Below are 14,053 nucleotides of genomic sequence, written 5' to 3'. Positions count from 1 at the left end.
GCATCATGTTTCCCTTTAAGTGTTTTTGGGAAGCAAAATATTATGTAATGAGGCTCCTACAGTGCCTTAAGCTTGTACTGGAGGCTGACAGGCTAAAGCTCCAAATAACAGTTGTGCACAGGTAAGTTGTTGTGATTTCTTTCTCCTTCCTTAGCACAAGGATAAAATGTCAGGTAATTTGGCTCTAAGAGGTCAAGCCTCTGTGTACTCGTGACTTTGAGTGGTGCTGCTGGAGTCAGTAGGGCTGCTTCTAGTGGGAAGTGCTGTGCCATTATGTAGGGCAGGGCCCAAGGCCACCCAGAGGGTCGGAGGCTGTGCTGGGAGCCGAACAGAGGAGTTCCCTGGCACTTGGCCATGAGTCTTATACAGCTGAGTGTGCAGCCTGCTCCACTGGATTGCTTTTATCATCCCATGGTCTGTGTTTGGGTCCTACACAATGTGTCTGAGTGAGGTCAGACCCTTTGTTTGCTGCTTAAAATTGCTGGCTTTCCAGGAGACCACAAACTGCTTTGTGGTTTGGGGAATCTGAATTCACCTCTTATTGTGTGTGAGGGTAAGGAGGTGGCTGTGGTTTTAATGTGTCTTGATGAGATCGTGTCACCAGTAATAGGGCAAGCATGTGCAAGCAAGGAGAAAGGAATTAATCTGAAGAAAAAAAATAAATCTGTAGAATAGACTTCCCTGAAGTGCACTGTTGTAGATGAATCCATAAAGCTTCATAATGGGTAAATAAAAGCTTTCCAGTTCCAAGGACGGCTGAAGGGAGCAGTAAACATAATGGTGAATCACACCAAGTAGTTTTTTCTGCTGACTAGCAACAGACACAAAAATAGGCAGATGGATGTATTTGCTGGAACAGGAAAATCTGTTTCTACTGTATATCACAAACCACTGCCCATTATGGATTCTTTGCGTGCAGTACCTGATCAGACAAAACTCAGTGAAGCTAGAAAGCATTGGTTTGTAAAAGTAAATAAATTGGGCTCTGATTTAACCTCATTCTAAACCAGTGGGAATTTCTCCCTCTTGCAGCTACTTCGCCTGAAATGTTAACTCTAAAAAATTGCTAAATGACAGAACCCTGCATCATTTAGTATTCCTCAAGATGCGTGTCTTGGTTGGGAGAGCTACTCACACTTTTTTTCAATGCAAAACCATATTTGGCAGTTTGAAACGTATACCCTTATTGTGCAGCCGTGCTATGTAATTGTCTTGGTTGTTTTGTGAGTTGGCCTCTCTCAATAAAATGAGTAGTTCTGAGAGTGCCAGAACTGGTGCAACCTGCCTGCTTGCAGATTCATGTCTCGTGGTTGGATGGAAGCTTGCAATGAATTTTTTTCCAGATACTGAGACATTTGAGTTGTCTCTTGGTCCCTCATGGGATTTCTCTGACGTCTAATAATATGCAAGGCATGCTGCAGGATGTGCCTTTCCTTCCATCAGGACGCTCATAGGCATGTTTTTTTTTATCTTAATGGTTCCTTACTTTCACAAAACTTTCAGGAATGTAATTTTCCTTTTAGAGTTCTATGTGGTCAAAACTAGTCAGTCAGTTCAAGAGTTGTTGAATGGGATAAGAGACAGAGATAAGAATGACAGGCAAGTCCATTTTCTTTAAGAAACAAGGCAAAAGCAGTAGTCTGCACCTGTAGAGCACTGCCTCTCGGAGCTCTAGAACCTGAGAAGTCTGAATCTGTAAGGTATTATGCATATTAACCAATTTCTGCTGTCATTGATGCTACTCAAAATCTGGGTTAAGTTGGCAAACTTGGCTATACTGTTAATATTGTAGGAATATCTGTTACAGTGGGCTGTCTATGACTGCTGTAATGTCTGTTAGTGACAGCAAAAGGAAGAAAGTGATGAGCCAACTAAAACATTTAAAAACAAGGAAGGGGGAAATACTTTTTATGTGGCTCAGCACTTGGGAAAATAGAGTGTTTTTTTTCCTCTGGTGTTCTTTTTGGTGGTTTGGTTTTTTTTTTTAATTTCTGAGGTTTTTAATAATAAAACGGGTGCCTCAGTGAAAGACTAAGTGGGAATCACAGCAAAAAGGTCAAAGCGGTCAAGAAAATAAAGATAATGCTTTTTATCTTCATGGGGTTTTTTTGAAAATGTACATGGGAGTACTTCCTTTTAATAGAGGGAAGCTGTGTAACTTACTTTCTTCAGTGTGTGTTGTATTGTTTCCAAGGTATGGAAAATCTGTACAAGTTTGCATAATCTTCTTGGCTTCAGCTGCAAACCTATCTAGTTTTCTGTAAGTCATAGCCTTGCCAATTTGTAAGCTGTTGCTGAGAATTGCATAAATGCAGGATACCCCTTGCAATGACAGCAGCTTAGTAAGCAATCTAGATATCCCAGTTAGTTAATTTATAGGAGAACAGAAACAATGGGAAACAGAAGCAGATAGAAGTCTTACAGAGACATAAAAAATGATTCCTTCCCATTATTTCTTGATTCATAAGGTGCTGAAATGAAAGAACATTACGTAGTATTTTGGATTTGAATATTATGCCCTTTAAGGGCACCTCAGCACTGGTTTTTTCCAGTGTCCTTGCTGGTTTGAGGAATGCCTGGATAAAGATTAAACAGCATCTTTTTCTTTAAAAAAAAAAAAAATAGAGCGCGCACACAAATAAAGTTCTGCAGACCTAGCTGCAACTGACGGTACCACATGTCATAACATACTGCCATGACTGTGGGAATATTTCTTTCATTTGTATACAGTGAGCATAAACTGATTATGGGTATAAAGGGGTGAAATGTTTGGGGCTATGGTCCTGCAAAGTATTTTGAATGCCTTCTATTCCAGCGCCTGACCAAAATCTGCTTCTCAGGATTATTCCTTTCATCGATGCTGTTTTCATTTTTTTGCCCTGAGATTCAAACAGAAATGTCAAGGAAGTGTCTGTGTGATCAGTCTCAGCCAAAGCTTGTGGCAAACAGTATTCCTTCGGATAAAACCTACAAAGGCCTAACACCTAGTGATAGTTGTTTCTATAGTAGAATTTGTGAAAGAATAATCAGGACAGTGAAACTGCAAAGCTCTGTTAAGTTGTCATAACTTGCTTAGGATGCATTGGTCTTGATATTAGCATGGAGATCTGTGTGAGATTCCAGTTTAAAAACAGAGCATTTCTTTGCAGGTCCACCAATAGTTTGCGTGTTTCTCTTGACAAGAACACTAGTTGGAGAAATAGCCTGGGAAAATGCTTCAAAATCTTTCCTGGATTATGGTTTTCTGTAGCAAGCAAGGAGGAGCCTGCCAGACTTCTTTCCATTTAATCTGGATTGCTGTACTACTTCCTTATTTGTTTATTGTACACACATAGACTATAAAATAGGCTAAAGGGGTGATGTAGTTTGTGTGGGCTGTCCAGAAAAAAAAAAAATCTATCTAGAAAATGAACTAGGCGAGAGAGCTGCTAAAAGGGAAACAATAAGACAAAATTGCGCACAGGGGCTAAAGGCCAGACAGGAGGGTATAGGCAGCATGAAGGCAATGTATAGAAGACTGAATCCTTCCCCTCCAAATGCTCCCATGTAGTTATGTCTTGTCCTGTGCTTGTAGCCTGTGCTTGTGTTCGTGCAGCCACCACATTCCTCTGCCACAGAGAAAGGTGGCTGGCAAAGTTCAGGTAGCAGCAAATTCTTTGCTGCCCCTCATCTGGGTTTAAAGTACAATATGCAGGAGCTTTTCCTGTAAAAATCAATAAAAATCCTTTCTCTCAGTGGTTCTCACCACACTGGCAGAGTCTGGGTTAAATTTCTCTGTGCTAGAACTTTATTACAGTCACCTTAACCAGGAAATCATGACACGGGGCAGGAGGAGGCGGGGGAAGACCCACCATTTTTTTTGCTGCTTTTCAGCAGTTTGCAAACACGTAGCAAATGTGTGTGTATGTGCTTTTATTACAGGCATATGCAGCCATGTCTGAGTGCAAGGCATTTCCTGGAGATTAACAACTGGGTGGGAAGGATTGTGGATACAAGAGACAGCCCAAGGGACTCAAACTAGTTGTTAATCCACGGGAGGCACTCTGCTGAGACACAGTTGTAAATTGAAATAAAAAGCACACGGGCCTATATCTCTGTGGAGGAGAAGCAGAGATCGTTGCCTCTACTTCCCCATCAGTGTATGTGCTGCTAGCGTTAGGAAATCTACAGCTTGCAAAAGCACCGATAGGAAGGGTTTACTCTGGTTCCATTATTTTTGTGAATCGCTTGCTATTAACAGTTTGGATTTTATTAAGGAAAATCAATAAAATCCAAGTTAAATTGAGTGCAGATTGTATAGGGGGTTTTGTCATTTTAGCTAAGTTGTTTTAAAGAAGGTCACTTTACCAAACCACACAAGTGCATGTACAACTTTGGCCATACACATACATAGAGTATATACAGCTAAGGCCTGCTTGTTTGACTAAGCCTTAGTCAAACAAACAGTTCCATTAGAATGAAGTCTCAGTGTTGTAGAATTGAGCTTTATAGAGTCATTGCACAATGAGAAGTTCTCTCTTGTGTCAAAGCTGCTGGGTCTTCAGCGGCTGTGCCATTTGGTATGTAGGTTTAAAAAACAAATGACTGTCCCCAGTGAGGATTGCAATGCTGTATTTCAGTTTCTAAAGAAAGAGACTGATGTTCAAAGGTGCTGAGCAGTTCTTTTTGATCTAAGTAGGACACCTGCATACTGTACTAAAGGTGGGAGATTGCAGAATGCCTATTTAAACTACAGTAAAACCAGAAATCTCTGAGATGTGTTTTCCCAGTTCCTCTTTTCCCCATGTCTGTTTTGCCTTTGAAGCAACAATGAAGAAATTACTCTCTAATGCAGTGTGAACAGCAAAACTAAGTGTGTCACTTTGTTTCGGTTATTGATACATTTCTCAGACAACAAGGGAATTTCTCTCCATTTCTATTTTATTGTCCTGTTTGACAATTTACAAAAACACCAGCTGTCCATATAAGAAATGCTTTTTACTCGCACCTGTTGTTTAAATTTGACAGGCACCAGGTCGAGTAGGAACTTGTTAGCTTTCATTACACCACTTGGAAAAAATGTCCTCATCCATTAAGTAGAGCACAACTTCCCCTCTGGCATCAGTACACCTTGAGCTTGATTCTCTTCTGATTCATGCATCAATATCTTGCTTACCTTTGCACTACAAGATTGTTTTTATTGGAGATGAAGGGATGAAAAGAATCCAAGCTGAGTGGCAGACATTAAGATGAGTATGCAGGTAGTTAACCTGTTCTACTGAGTAATGTTAATCGCACTAAAGTATAACTGTAAGTTAGGTGTGTGTATGTATACCTGCCATACACTGCTATACACCAGAAAGTATATATAGCATCTAAAACATGAAAATAGTTTGTTTCAAGGTCAAAGAAATAAATGATAATATTTCTAACTCAAGCAGTTGATGGGTTATTCCAAGTGGCAGGAGGGACAAACTGTCCCACACTTAGTGCTTTACTGCAGAAGTCAGTCATCCCGGGCAGTAGTCTTCCCTCAGTAGTGAAGTTTTTCAAATTTTCTTAGTTGTTTCCCGTAGCTCTGCATGCAAAGGTACAAAATAAATAGCTACTTTAGTTTTTGCAACGATCCTTTTGCAGTACAAATCTGTGTAAATGCCATTAACTTGATTTACTCTTATTTTACATGTATGGAAAGGGGGTAGAGTAAAATCCCTTTGTTCACTTACACATGTTTAGAGAGGCTCTTTTGAAACATGCCTCAACTTGGGAACAATAATATGAAACAAAGGTATGGAGTTTGTAGTATGCATGGAGTCACTCCCATAAGAATACGCAAGCCCAGTGCCAAATGCCTCCACCCAAATGTCCGAGATGTTACTAATTTGATAAGAGGCCTTTTCCTGTTTTTTACTAGCCTGTGCAGTTTCTCAAGCTATCTGTGCTCAGTTCTCACGAAGACCATTTTTAGTGGCACAGAACACGTCTGCAGAGCAAAATGAAGGTGTAATTAATTGCAGCACGGGTAGGTGAAACCACACTAGAACAGACAGTCATAGCAGCGAATGTGTGGAAAATGGGCTGACAACCAGCATGCACATATAGCTGGATGAGTATTTGGTGTGAACTGTAGAGAAGCATTTGCTTATGACAATAGTTATAAGTAAAAATATATGCCAGAGCTTTGAATCACGTTGAATGGTTTGGAAAACTTGGTGGAATAGATACTGAGGAGGATCTAGAGTCTTCTATCTAGAAGAACAGATAAAGACAGTAAACGCAAATCACAACTGTATCCTTCACACAGGGATATGGCTGAAGATTCACATACAAAATCTGCAAACACGTTTTTCCTCCCTGCTGCTGTAGCTGTCAAAGGAAACGTGCCCGTTGTTTTTCTTCCTGACTTGTAGACACCTGCTGTGGAGGTGGCACTTGACCCTGGCACTTCAGGATGACTGAATGCAGTTGCGTGGTCCACTTAGCTCCCGAGGAAGTCAGTGTGAGGCAGTCAGAGTTCACACTGCCACTTTTCTTGATGCATAGTTGTCAGGGACTTGTTCATTTTGGTGAGCTTTATATTTTGGGGAGAAAGGGTGAAAAGCAAGGTAATTATCACCAAATTGTGAGGAGGTCTTTCTAGGGTAAGTCGGAAAGCTTTCCTAAGTGGGTGCACTTCATAATTGTATCTTTGGGCAGATGAGCTTCAGAATGATACTTTATGGTTAATATGTTTAATGTTTATGTGTTTACACCTTCTGTCATTTGTTATTTTGTTTTGAAGCAAGATACTTCAGTCTGAAAAGATACACTTGGAAAAGTCAAGGACACCGATGCTGTCTGATAGCTATTGCATTGTGTGAGTAGTGGTTACGCAAGCCATCATTTTCCACGGGATATTGCACCTCTATCCCCCATTGAGTGGGGAGAAAAGCTGGAGAGGGTAAAAAGGTTATACATGGCAACTGAATTCTAATGATAAATGTGAAGCCGTTCTCAGGGACAAAATTGTTCAGTCCTCTCTGCGCTCAGTTGTCTACCAGAAGAGATTGTTGCCTAGAGAATAACTTCAGGAAAAACAGGAAATAATTCTGCATGGTTTCTTGTTTTTTATTTTTTTTTGGGGGGGGAGGGGAGAGGGGTAATAGTTTTCTTTTTTTACACTGATGTATTTCACAAATGTTCCTTCATTACTTTCAGCTGGTGATAATTATTTTGCCTCTGAGTCCCAAGGGGGTTAAAGTAGGCCTTGAATTAAAAATCACCACTGAGAAACTGGAGTTTCCAAACTGATGTTTTTGCAAAGAAGAAAAAGAAATGTGGGCACCCTTTGGCTGCTCTGTAACCACAAGATGGTCTTTTCAGCATTCCTTTCCCTGACATGCAAAATATTTTCCCAAACTCCCATTTTGTTGTTTCTAGAAACTTTGTCAGACTGCATGCAACTTGTAAAACTAAGGCAGCAACAATGTGGCACTATAAAACTCTTTCGTATTCTATTTTATTGAAAGTAAACAATCCCCAGGTGACACATCCTGAGTACACAGGAAAATGGAGTAAATTAAGGAGAACTATGATCTTTTTATGGTGTGTGTCTGTCAGGGAAAAAAAAATACAAAGTCACCAACCTGTGGTGCTGCACAAGTCTCCAGGTATGAGCTGCTGCTTGGAGGGCAGGGCCAGCCCTGCTGGGCTCCTAGTTGAGCTTGAGGACCAACACTGCTGCCCTCTCTGTTAACTTGTGATGGGGACATGGACATGGCACAACTGTGCTGCTGGGGTGACCACAACAGGATCAGTGGTCCTGTGTAGTGTAGAAAAAGTACATCATGTTGAACTGCACTCCTCAAGAAGTTAAGATTAACCGATATCTGAATCATAGTTCAAGCAGAGCTGATGATAAACATGATCTCAGTATCTAAAGACCCACTGGTTTTAATGCTACTTTTTCTCCTGGTCCAGACATCTTACAAGTTTAAAGATTTGTTCCTGATTAATGTTTCTCAGCTAAGTTGTTGGAGAATTCACCCACCTGTGACCTTAGTTTAGAAAAAAACAAAACAACTCAGGGAAGATTTTAATCTTAAAGCTGTGAGTATGCACCTATTTATGTACCTTTTGGGGAATGGATGCCTGGTTTTTGACTGGGTCTAACTGTCGTAGCATAGAACATTATCAGTGCACGTTGGTAGGGTTAGCACTGTTACTGAAATGGTACATACACTGTAATCATGCAGGCATTACCTTATTTAATAAGCAAATAATAGTACTCTGAGAACTGCTATACTGACCAAGACCGAACAAAAAGCATACATGGGTGAGGAATCTGTCATAACTCAGTTCAGTAAGATTCTGACAACCAAGAGAAATCCCACTGCAGTGGAGCCACCCCTGTTGCTAACAACCAGGTAAAGTGATAAGGTTTCTTACTGCCATCTACTGTACGAATGCCTCAAGCCAGAGAGTAATAAAAATGCTGTCTCTATTCTCAAATAAATGAAATTGCTTCTGAAAAGAGAAAGAGAAAGCAGAGTGTGAAATCTCTCTGCATCTAACGTTCCCTCTATTTGTCATCTTTTCAAATTCAGAAAGAATTTGTTGGGGTTTTTTTAAATCTTTCCTATACTGAGAGTAGAAATATCAGGTGTGATCAGGGGAATCATTATCCCTTTACTTTTTTGCATTTTCCATTAACATTCCCCTATATCTATGTATACAAACATAGATAATATTTTTAATTGCTACTTTCCTATTTTTCTTAATTTTATCTAGCACAAATATAAATTACAGTCCTTTTTGACAATTTTAGCTTTGGTCAGTTAATGCTTTTCCATTAGATTCAAGATTTTTAGATCCAGCAGTCTTTACAAAAGTTACAGTCTTTAATTTTTGGAATCCAGTTGAAATAATTGCAATCCATTGGATTAATGGAACATTTCATTGTTTCACAATAAATCCAAACAAAGAAAACAAAAGGAGTTTCCTTACACTGCTACTTCCTAAATTTTTAAAAGCCCCTTCCTACAAACTCAACCTGCAAGCTTTGGTTTGGATCTGTGGCAGTTATTAATGGCATTTAATTGGATGAAAGAGCAGAGCTGGGCTCATGATTTCAGAACTGACCAGCCCTTTATCAGGGGAATACTGATAGGCATCACTTGTTTCCTATCATTCAAACCATAGATGTTGTTTGTTAAAAATATTACCCATCTTTTCCATTTCAATGGAAGTGTTAAATTTAGGGGCATGTCACTGTAGCATTTTGCCACATCAGTGAGCTGGAAAAGCAAATGAGATCATCGTAGCAAAAATACTGAGATCAAAGTCCAGACGTACAACCAGGAGCAGCCAGAGTAACATCTGTTAAATGTTGCTGAGACATCAGGATCCACAAAAGCACTTGCAGAAATGGAGGAGGACTGACAGAAGTGATGAGGTTGTTCTCAAAATGCTTTTGGATCTTTTTTTTTTTCTTAAAGTCATGTTTTAGGAAGTACTGATCAAGCCTCACAATTTGCAAATACTTGATGTTTCCGCATACCGCTGACCACCAGCAGCAGAATGAGCATATTACACCTTTTGATCATAGAATCGTAGAATGGTTTGGGTTGGAAGGGACCTCAAAGATCATCTAGTTCCAACCCCCCTGCCGCAGGCAGGGACACCCTCCACTAGACCACGTTGCCCAAAGCCTCATCCAACCTGGCCTGGAACACTTCCAGGGAGGGGGGGGCCTCCACAACCTCTCTGGGCAACCTGTTCCAGTGCCTCACCACTCTAACAGTAAAGAATTTCTTTCTAACATCTAATCTAAATCGACCCTCCTTCAGCTTTAAACCCATTACCCCTTGTCCTGTCACTACGCTCCCTGATAAACAGTCCCTCTCCATCTTTCCTGTAGGCCCCCTTCAGGTACTGGTGAGCTGCAATTAGATCTCCCCGGAGCCACCTTTTCTCCAGGCTGAACAATCCCAACTCTCTCAGCCTGTCCTCATAGGAGAGGTGCTCCAGCCCTCTGATCAGCTTCGTGGCCCTCCTCTGGACTCTCTCCAACAGCTCCATGTCTCTCCTGTACTGGGGCCCCCAGAGCTGGATGCAGTACTCCAGGTGGGGTCTCACAAGAGCCGAGTAGAGGGGCAGGATCACCTCCCTTGACCTGCTGGTCACACTCTTCTTTTGATGCAGCCCAGGACACAGTTGGCTTTCTGGGCTGCAAGCGCACACTGCCAGCTCATGTTGAGCTTCTCATCAATCAATACCCCCAGGGTATTGATGGTGGGCTACATCACTGCAGAACAGTATAAAAACTACTGCCCACCTTGTTGTTCCCTAGCTCGCACAGTATTATGAAAAAGCCAGTGAACGCATGTGGTGGGTTGACCCTGGCTGGAGGCCAGGTGCCCACCAGAGCCACTGCCTCACTCCCCTCATTCACTAGACGGGAGAAAAGGTATCACGAAATGCTTGTGGGTTGAGATAAGGACAGGGAGAGATCATTCACTAATTGTGGTCACGAGCAAAACAGACCGAACTTAGAGAGGGAATTCATCTAATTTATTACTAGGCAAAACAGAGTAGAGGAATGAGAAATGAAATCAACTCTTAAAACACCTCCCCCCACCCCTCCCATCTTCCCGGGCTCGACTTCACTCCCGGCTTCACCTTCCCCCCCCTCAGCGGCACAGGGGGACGGGGAATGGGGGTTACGGTCAGTTCATCACACGTTGTTTCTGCCGCTTCTTCATCCTCAGGGGGAGGACTCCTCTCATCGTTCCCCTGCTCCAGCATGGAGTCCCTCTCACGGGGTGCAGACCTTCAGGAGCAAACTGCTCCAGCGTGGGATCCCCCACAAGGTCACAAGTCCTGCCAGCAAACCTGCCCTGGCGTGGGCTCCTCTCTCTCTCTCCATGGGTCCACCAGTCCGGCCAGGAACTTGCTCCAGTGTGGGCTTCCCATGGGCCACAGCCTCCTTCAGGTGCCTCCACCCGCTCCAGCGTGGGGTCCTCCACGGGCTGCAGATGGAATCTCTACACCCCCTCATCCTTCCTCCATGGGCTGCAGGGGGACAGCCTGCTTCACCGTGGCCTTCACCATGGGCTGCAGGGGGATCTCTGCTCCGGCACCTGGAGCTCCTCCTCCCCCTCCTTCTGCACTGACCTTGGTGTCTGCAGAGTTTCTTACATCTTCTCGCTCCTCTCTCCGGCTGCAAAAACTCTCTCTCATTGTTTTTTTTTTCCTTCTTAAATATGTTATCACAGAGGCGCTGATTGGCTTGGCCTTGGCCAGCGGCGGATCCGTCTTGGAGCCGGCTGGCATTGGCTCTATCAGACACAGGGGGAGCTTCTAGCAGCTTCTCACAGAAGCCACCCCTGTAGCCCCCCCGCTACCAAAACCTTGCTACGCAAACCCAACCCAACGCAGTAGCCTACAACTACAAGAGCTAGATGACTAGGAAGATACATGAGCACTTTGTTTTAAGGTCTCATGTTATTGAGCCTTGGTGTTTGTCTTACTCAAAGGCTGTAAAGCCTTAAAGGATTCTTGATGGTGAGACTCTAAAGCTGCCCTGCATTGAGCTGAGTGAGCACAGCCTTGCTTTCCCGAGAGACCTATTGTGTCACACCATTCTTTATCATCCAAATAAGGCATATCTCTTCGCACAGGCTTTTCAAATCTGGTAAGTACAACTTGGCAAGGAGGCAGAGTGCAGGAAAAGTCAGATGGTTTAGTGCTAAACCACGTGGAGTTTTTCCACCATGCCAGAGGGCTCTCCAGATGGACTTTTCTGGCTGTGTTACATAAGGAAGATGGATCACAGCTGAGTGTGCCTATACTTCTAAGCAACTGATGGACAAGGACGGAAGAAAAACATTGGGGTTTTTTTGTTAAGTTTAGAACTGGATTAGCCTAGTGCTTGCTGTCCTCATTTTCTAGTGCTGTCAGTGGGAGTAGAAAATTCTCAGAACCTTATAAGCCTGATATTTCAACTCAAAATTAACGAAAACAGCAGCTTAGAGTAAGATACAACATATAACAGCAGGCCATCTTGTGCTACTGGATTTAACACAAAGCTCTTCATTAAGGCAATCAGAGAAAAATGGCAAGATCCGTTTCTGGCTTAGGCCCATTCAAAAATATGATGCCAAAGAGTGTTGCTGCTGAGCAAGTTAATGTAAAAATGCAGGGAATCCTGCTGCAAAATGCTTCCAGAGACAGTATAACACAGTGAAAATGAGTTACGAGAAAGTAAATACAATATCTTGTACCAGTTGGGTATGAAGTTGTACTGTGATAAGCAATGGAGCTTTATTGAGAAAATACTAATGAGAAGTAAATGCCTGCAGTGAAAAGTATAGCATCTGGTCTGAATTTGACTTCATGCATGAAAGCTATTTGGCCTGACTTCCTGCCAAATCCTGCAGTTTTTGAGATCATCAGACATGAAGGAGATTGAACTCCCGAGGTTAGCATCTCAACATTTTCTCCTAGCAGAGCATATGCGGAGTTCTAAAAGGACAGACTCCCCACTTTTGCTTACAAGTATGGCTCTTTTTCCCCCCATTTTTTAAGCTGTTGCATTCTCTGTCAACATCTATAACATTTATGGAGTGTCCATTGTTAAAGGTTGTTAGCTGTTGTTCAAGAATCCTTCAACACGTATACATCAGGTTTTAAGTCATTGTCTAAACACCCCAGAAAATCTCCAAGACAGAAATGGCAAACCCCTGCATAATCCATCAAACTGGACACTGTGGGCTTTCTGCATAAGGAGCTTTCTGCATTGCTAAATAATGATACCTCCCGGTCAACCTGTTTGTGATTTGCAGGGTTCAAGGTCCTTGGAACAGTCCAGTCTAAGGCATTCCCTTGAGAGGACTGATTTTGAACAGTTAATAAGAAAGGCTACTATGAACATTTCTCAACTGTTTGGATGCCATTGCATTCTCCATAGTATGCAAGGGGCTCTTCTGCTTTTGGTATTGCCTCTAGAATTTTCCACTCGTCTTGGACCATGGCGTGCTTATTTTATATAAAGTAGTTCCTCCCTGTCCTCCCCTCTTGCACTTAGACTATTGGACTAGGTAGTCTGAAATCCAGAAGGAGAGCAATAAGAGTGCTAAAAAAAGACTGACATGAACTGTTAATGAGGGCACTTTTTTTAACCTTCTTTGGACCTAACATCATCTGCTCTAGCATCATTGCAATGAGTAATTTCACAGCAATGACATATAGGAAGGGGATGACTGAGTATCTTCATACTAAGGAAGATATTTTGATGCTCCACTTAGACATGTGGACTAATAATTCCACTGACAGCATTGAGTGGCTCTGGATTTGCCTTTGCACTAAGCACATACAATCTCTTTAATTGTCCTAAAAGGCTGATGTGAGGATCCCAAATCTGCAGACACATCCGCTGGGCAAAGCTCACAAGAGTCCTGGTTATCAGACATATCCTCAGATGGGACTTGGATCTAGCTGACATGCTGCTTACCTGTCAATCTGAATCTGCTGATGCACTGAAAATCCTTCTTTCCTTCTGCCTTCTTGGGTAATATTATCACTATTTGGTCACTCTTCAGTCTTTTTAGCTCGCTGCTCAGTCAACATTCAAATCATTAGAGAGAGCTATTAAAAATTTATGTGGTAGGATTTGAGACAGTTTAAAAGCATCGATTGGAGGGCATTGTCATCACTCTGTAGTCTCAGTCTAAAGAGAGCAACTACACAGAGAAATTATTTCTGTGAGCAAATGCTTGCTGTGCCACCGGCAGTGCTCTAGGCTGAAACTTGACCCTTAAAACCAGCATTGGAAAATTCAACGTTTGTAAGTAATTCCTCACTAATCTAGATCAAATAGGCTCATCTTGCAGTTAAAAGGTTTTACCTTGGCGTTAGCCTAGCTTGCCCTGCTTTACTTCTGCCTGGCGTACATTTAGCAGCAGGCTTTTTCATTTGACCCTGCAGTTATTTGCTGTGGAGTGCAGAGTCAAGATCAGAAATTCTGTCGGGTTTGACCTGCAGTCAATCCAGCCTGCGGAAAAGCGACTTGCGCTGTCCTCGCCACCGCTTTCCG

The sequence above is a fragment of the Grus americana genome, chromosome 10 (genome assembly GCF_028858705.1).
Source record: "Grus americana isolate bGruAme1 chromosome 10, bGruAme1.mat, whole genome shotgun sequence".
Classification (NCBI taxonomy): Eukaryota; Metazoa; Chordata; class Aves; order Gruiformes; family Gruidae; genus Grus; species Grus americana.
The sequence above is the reverse complement of the archived record's forward strand: the minus strand, read 5'-3'. Positions refer to the sequence as shown.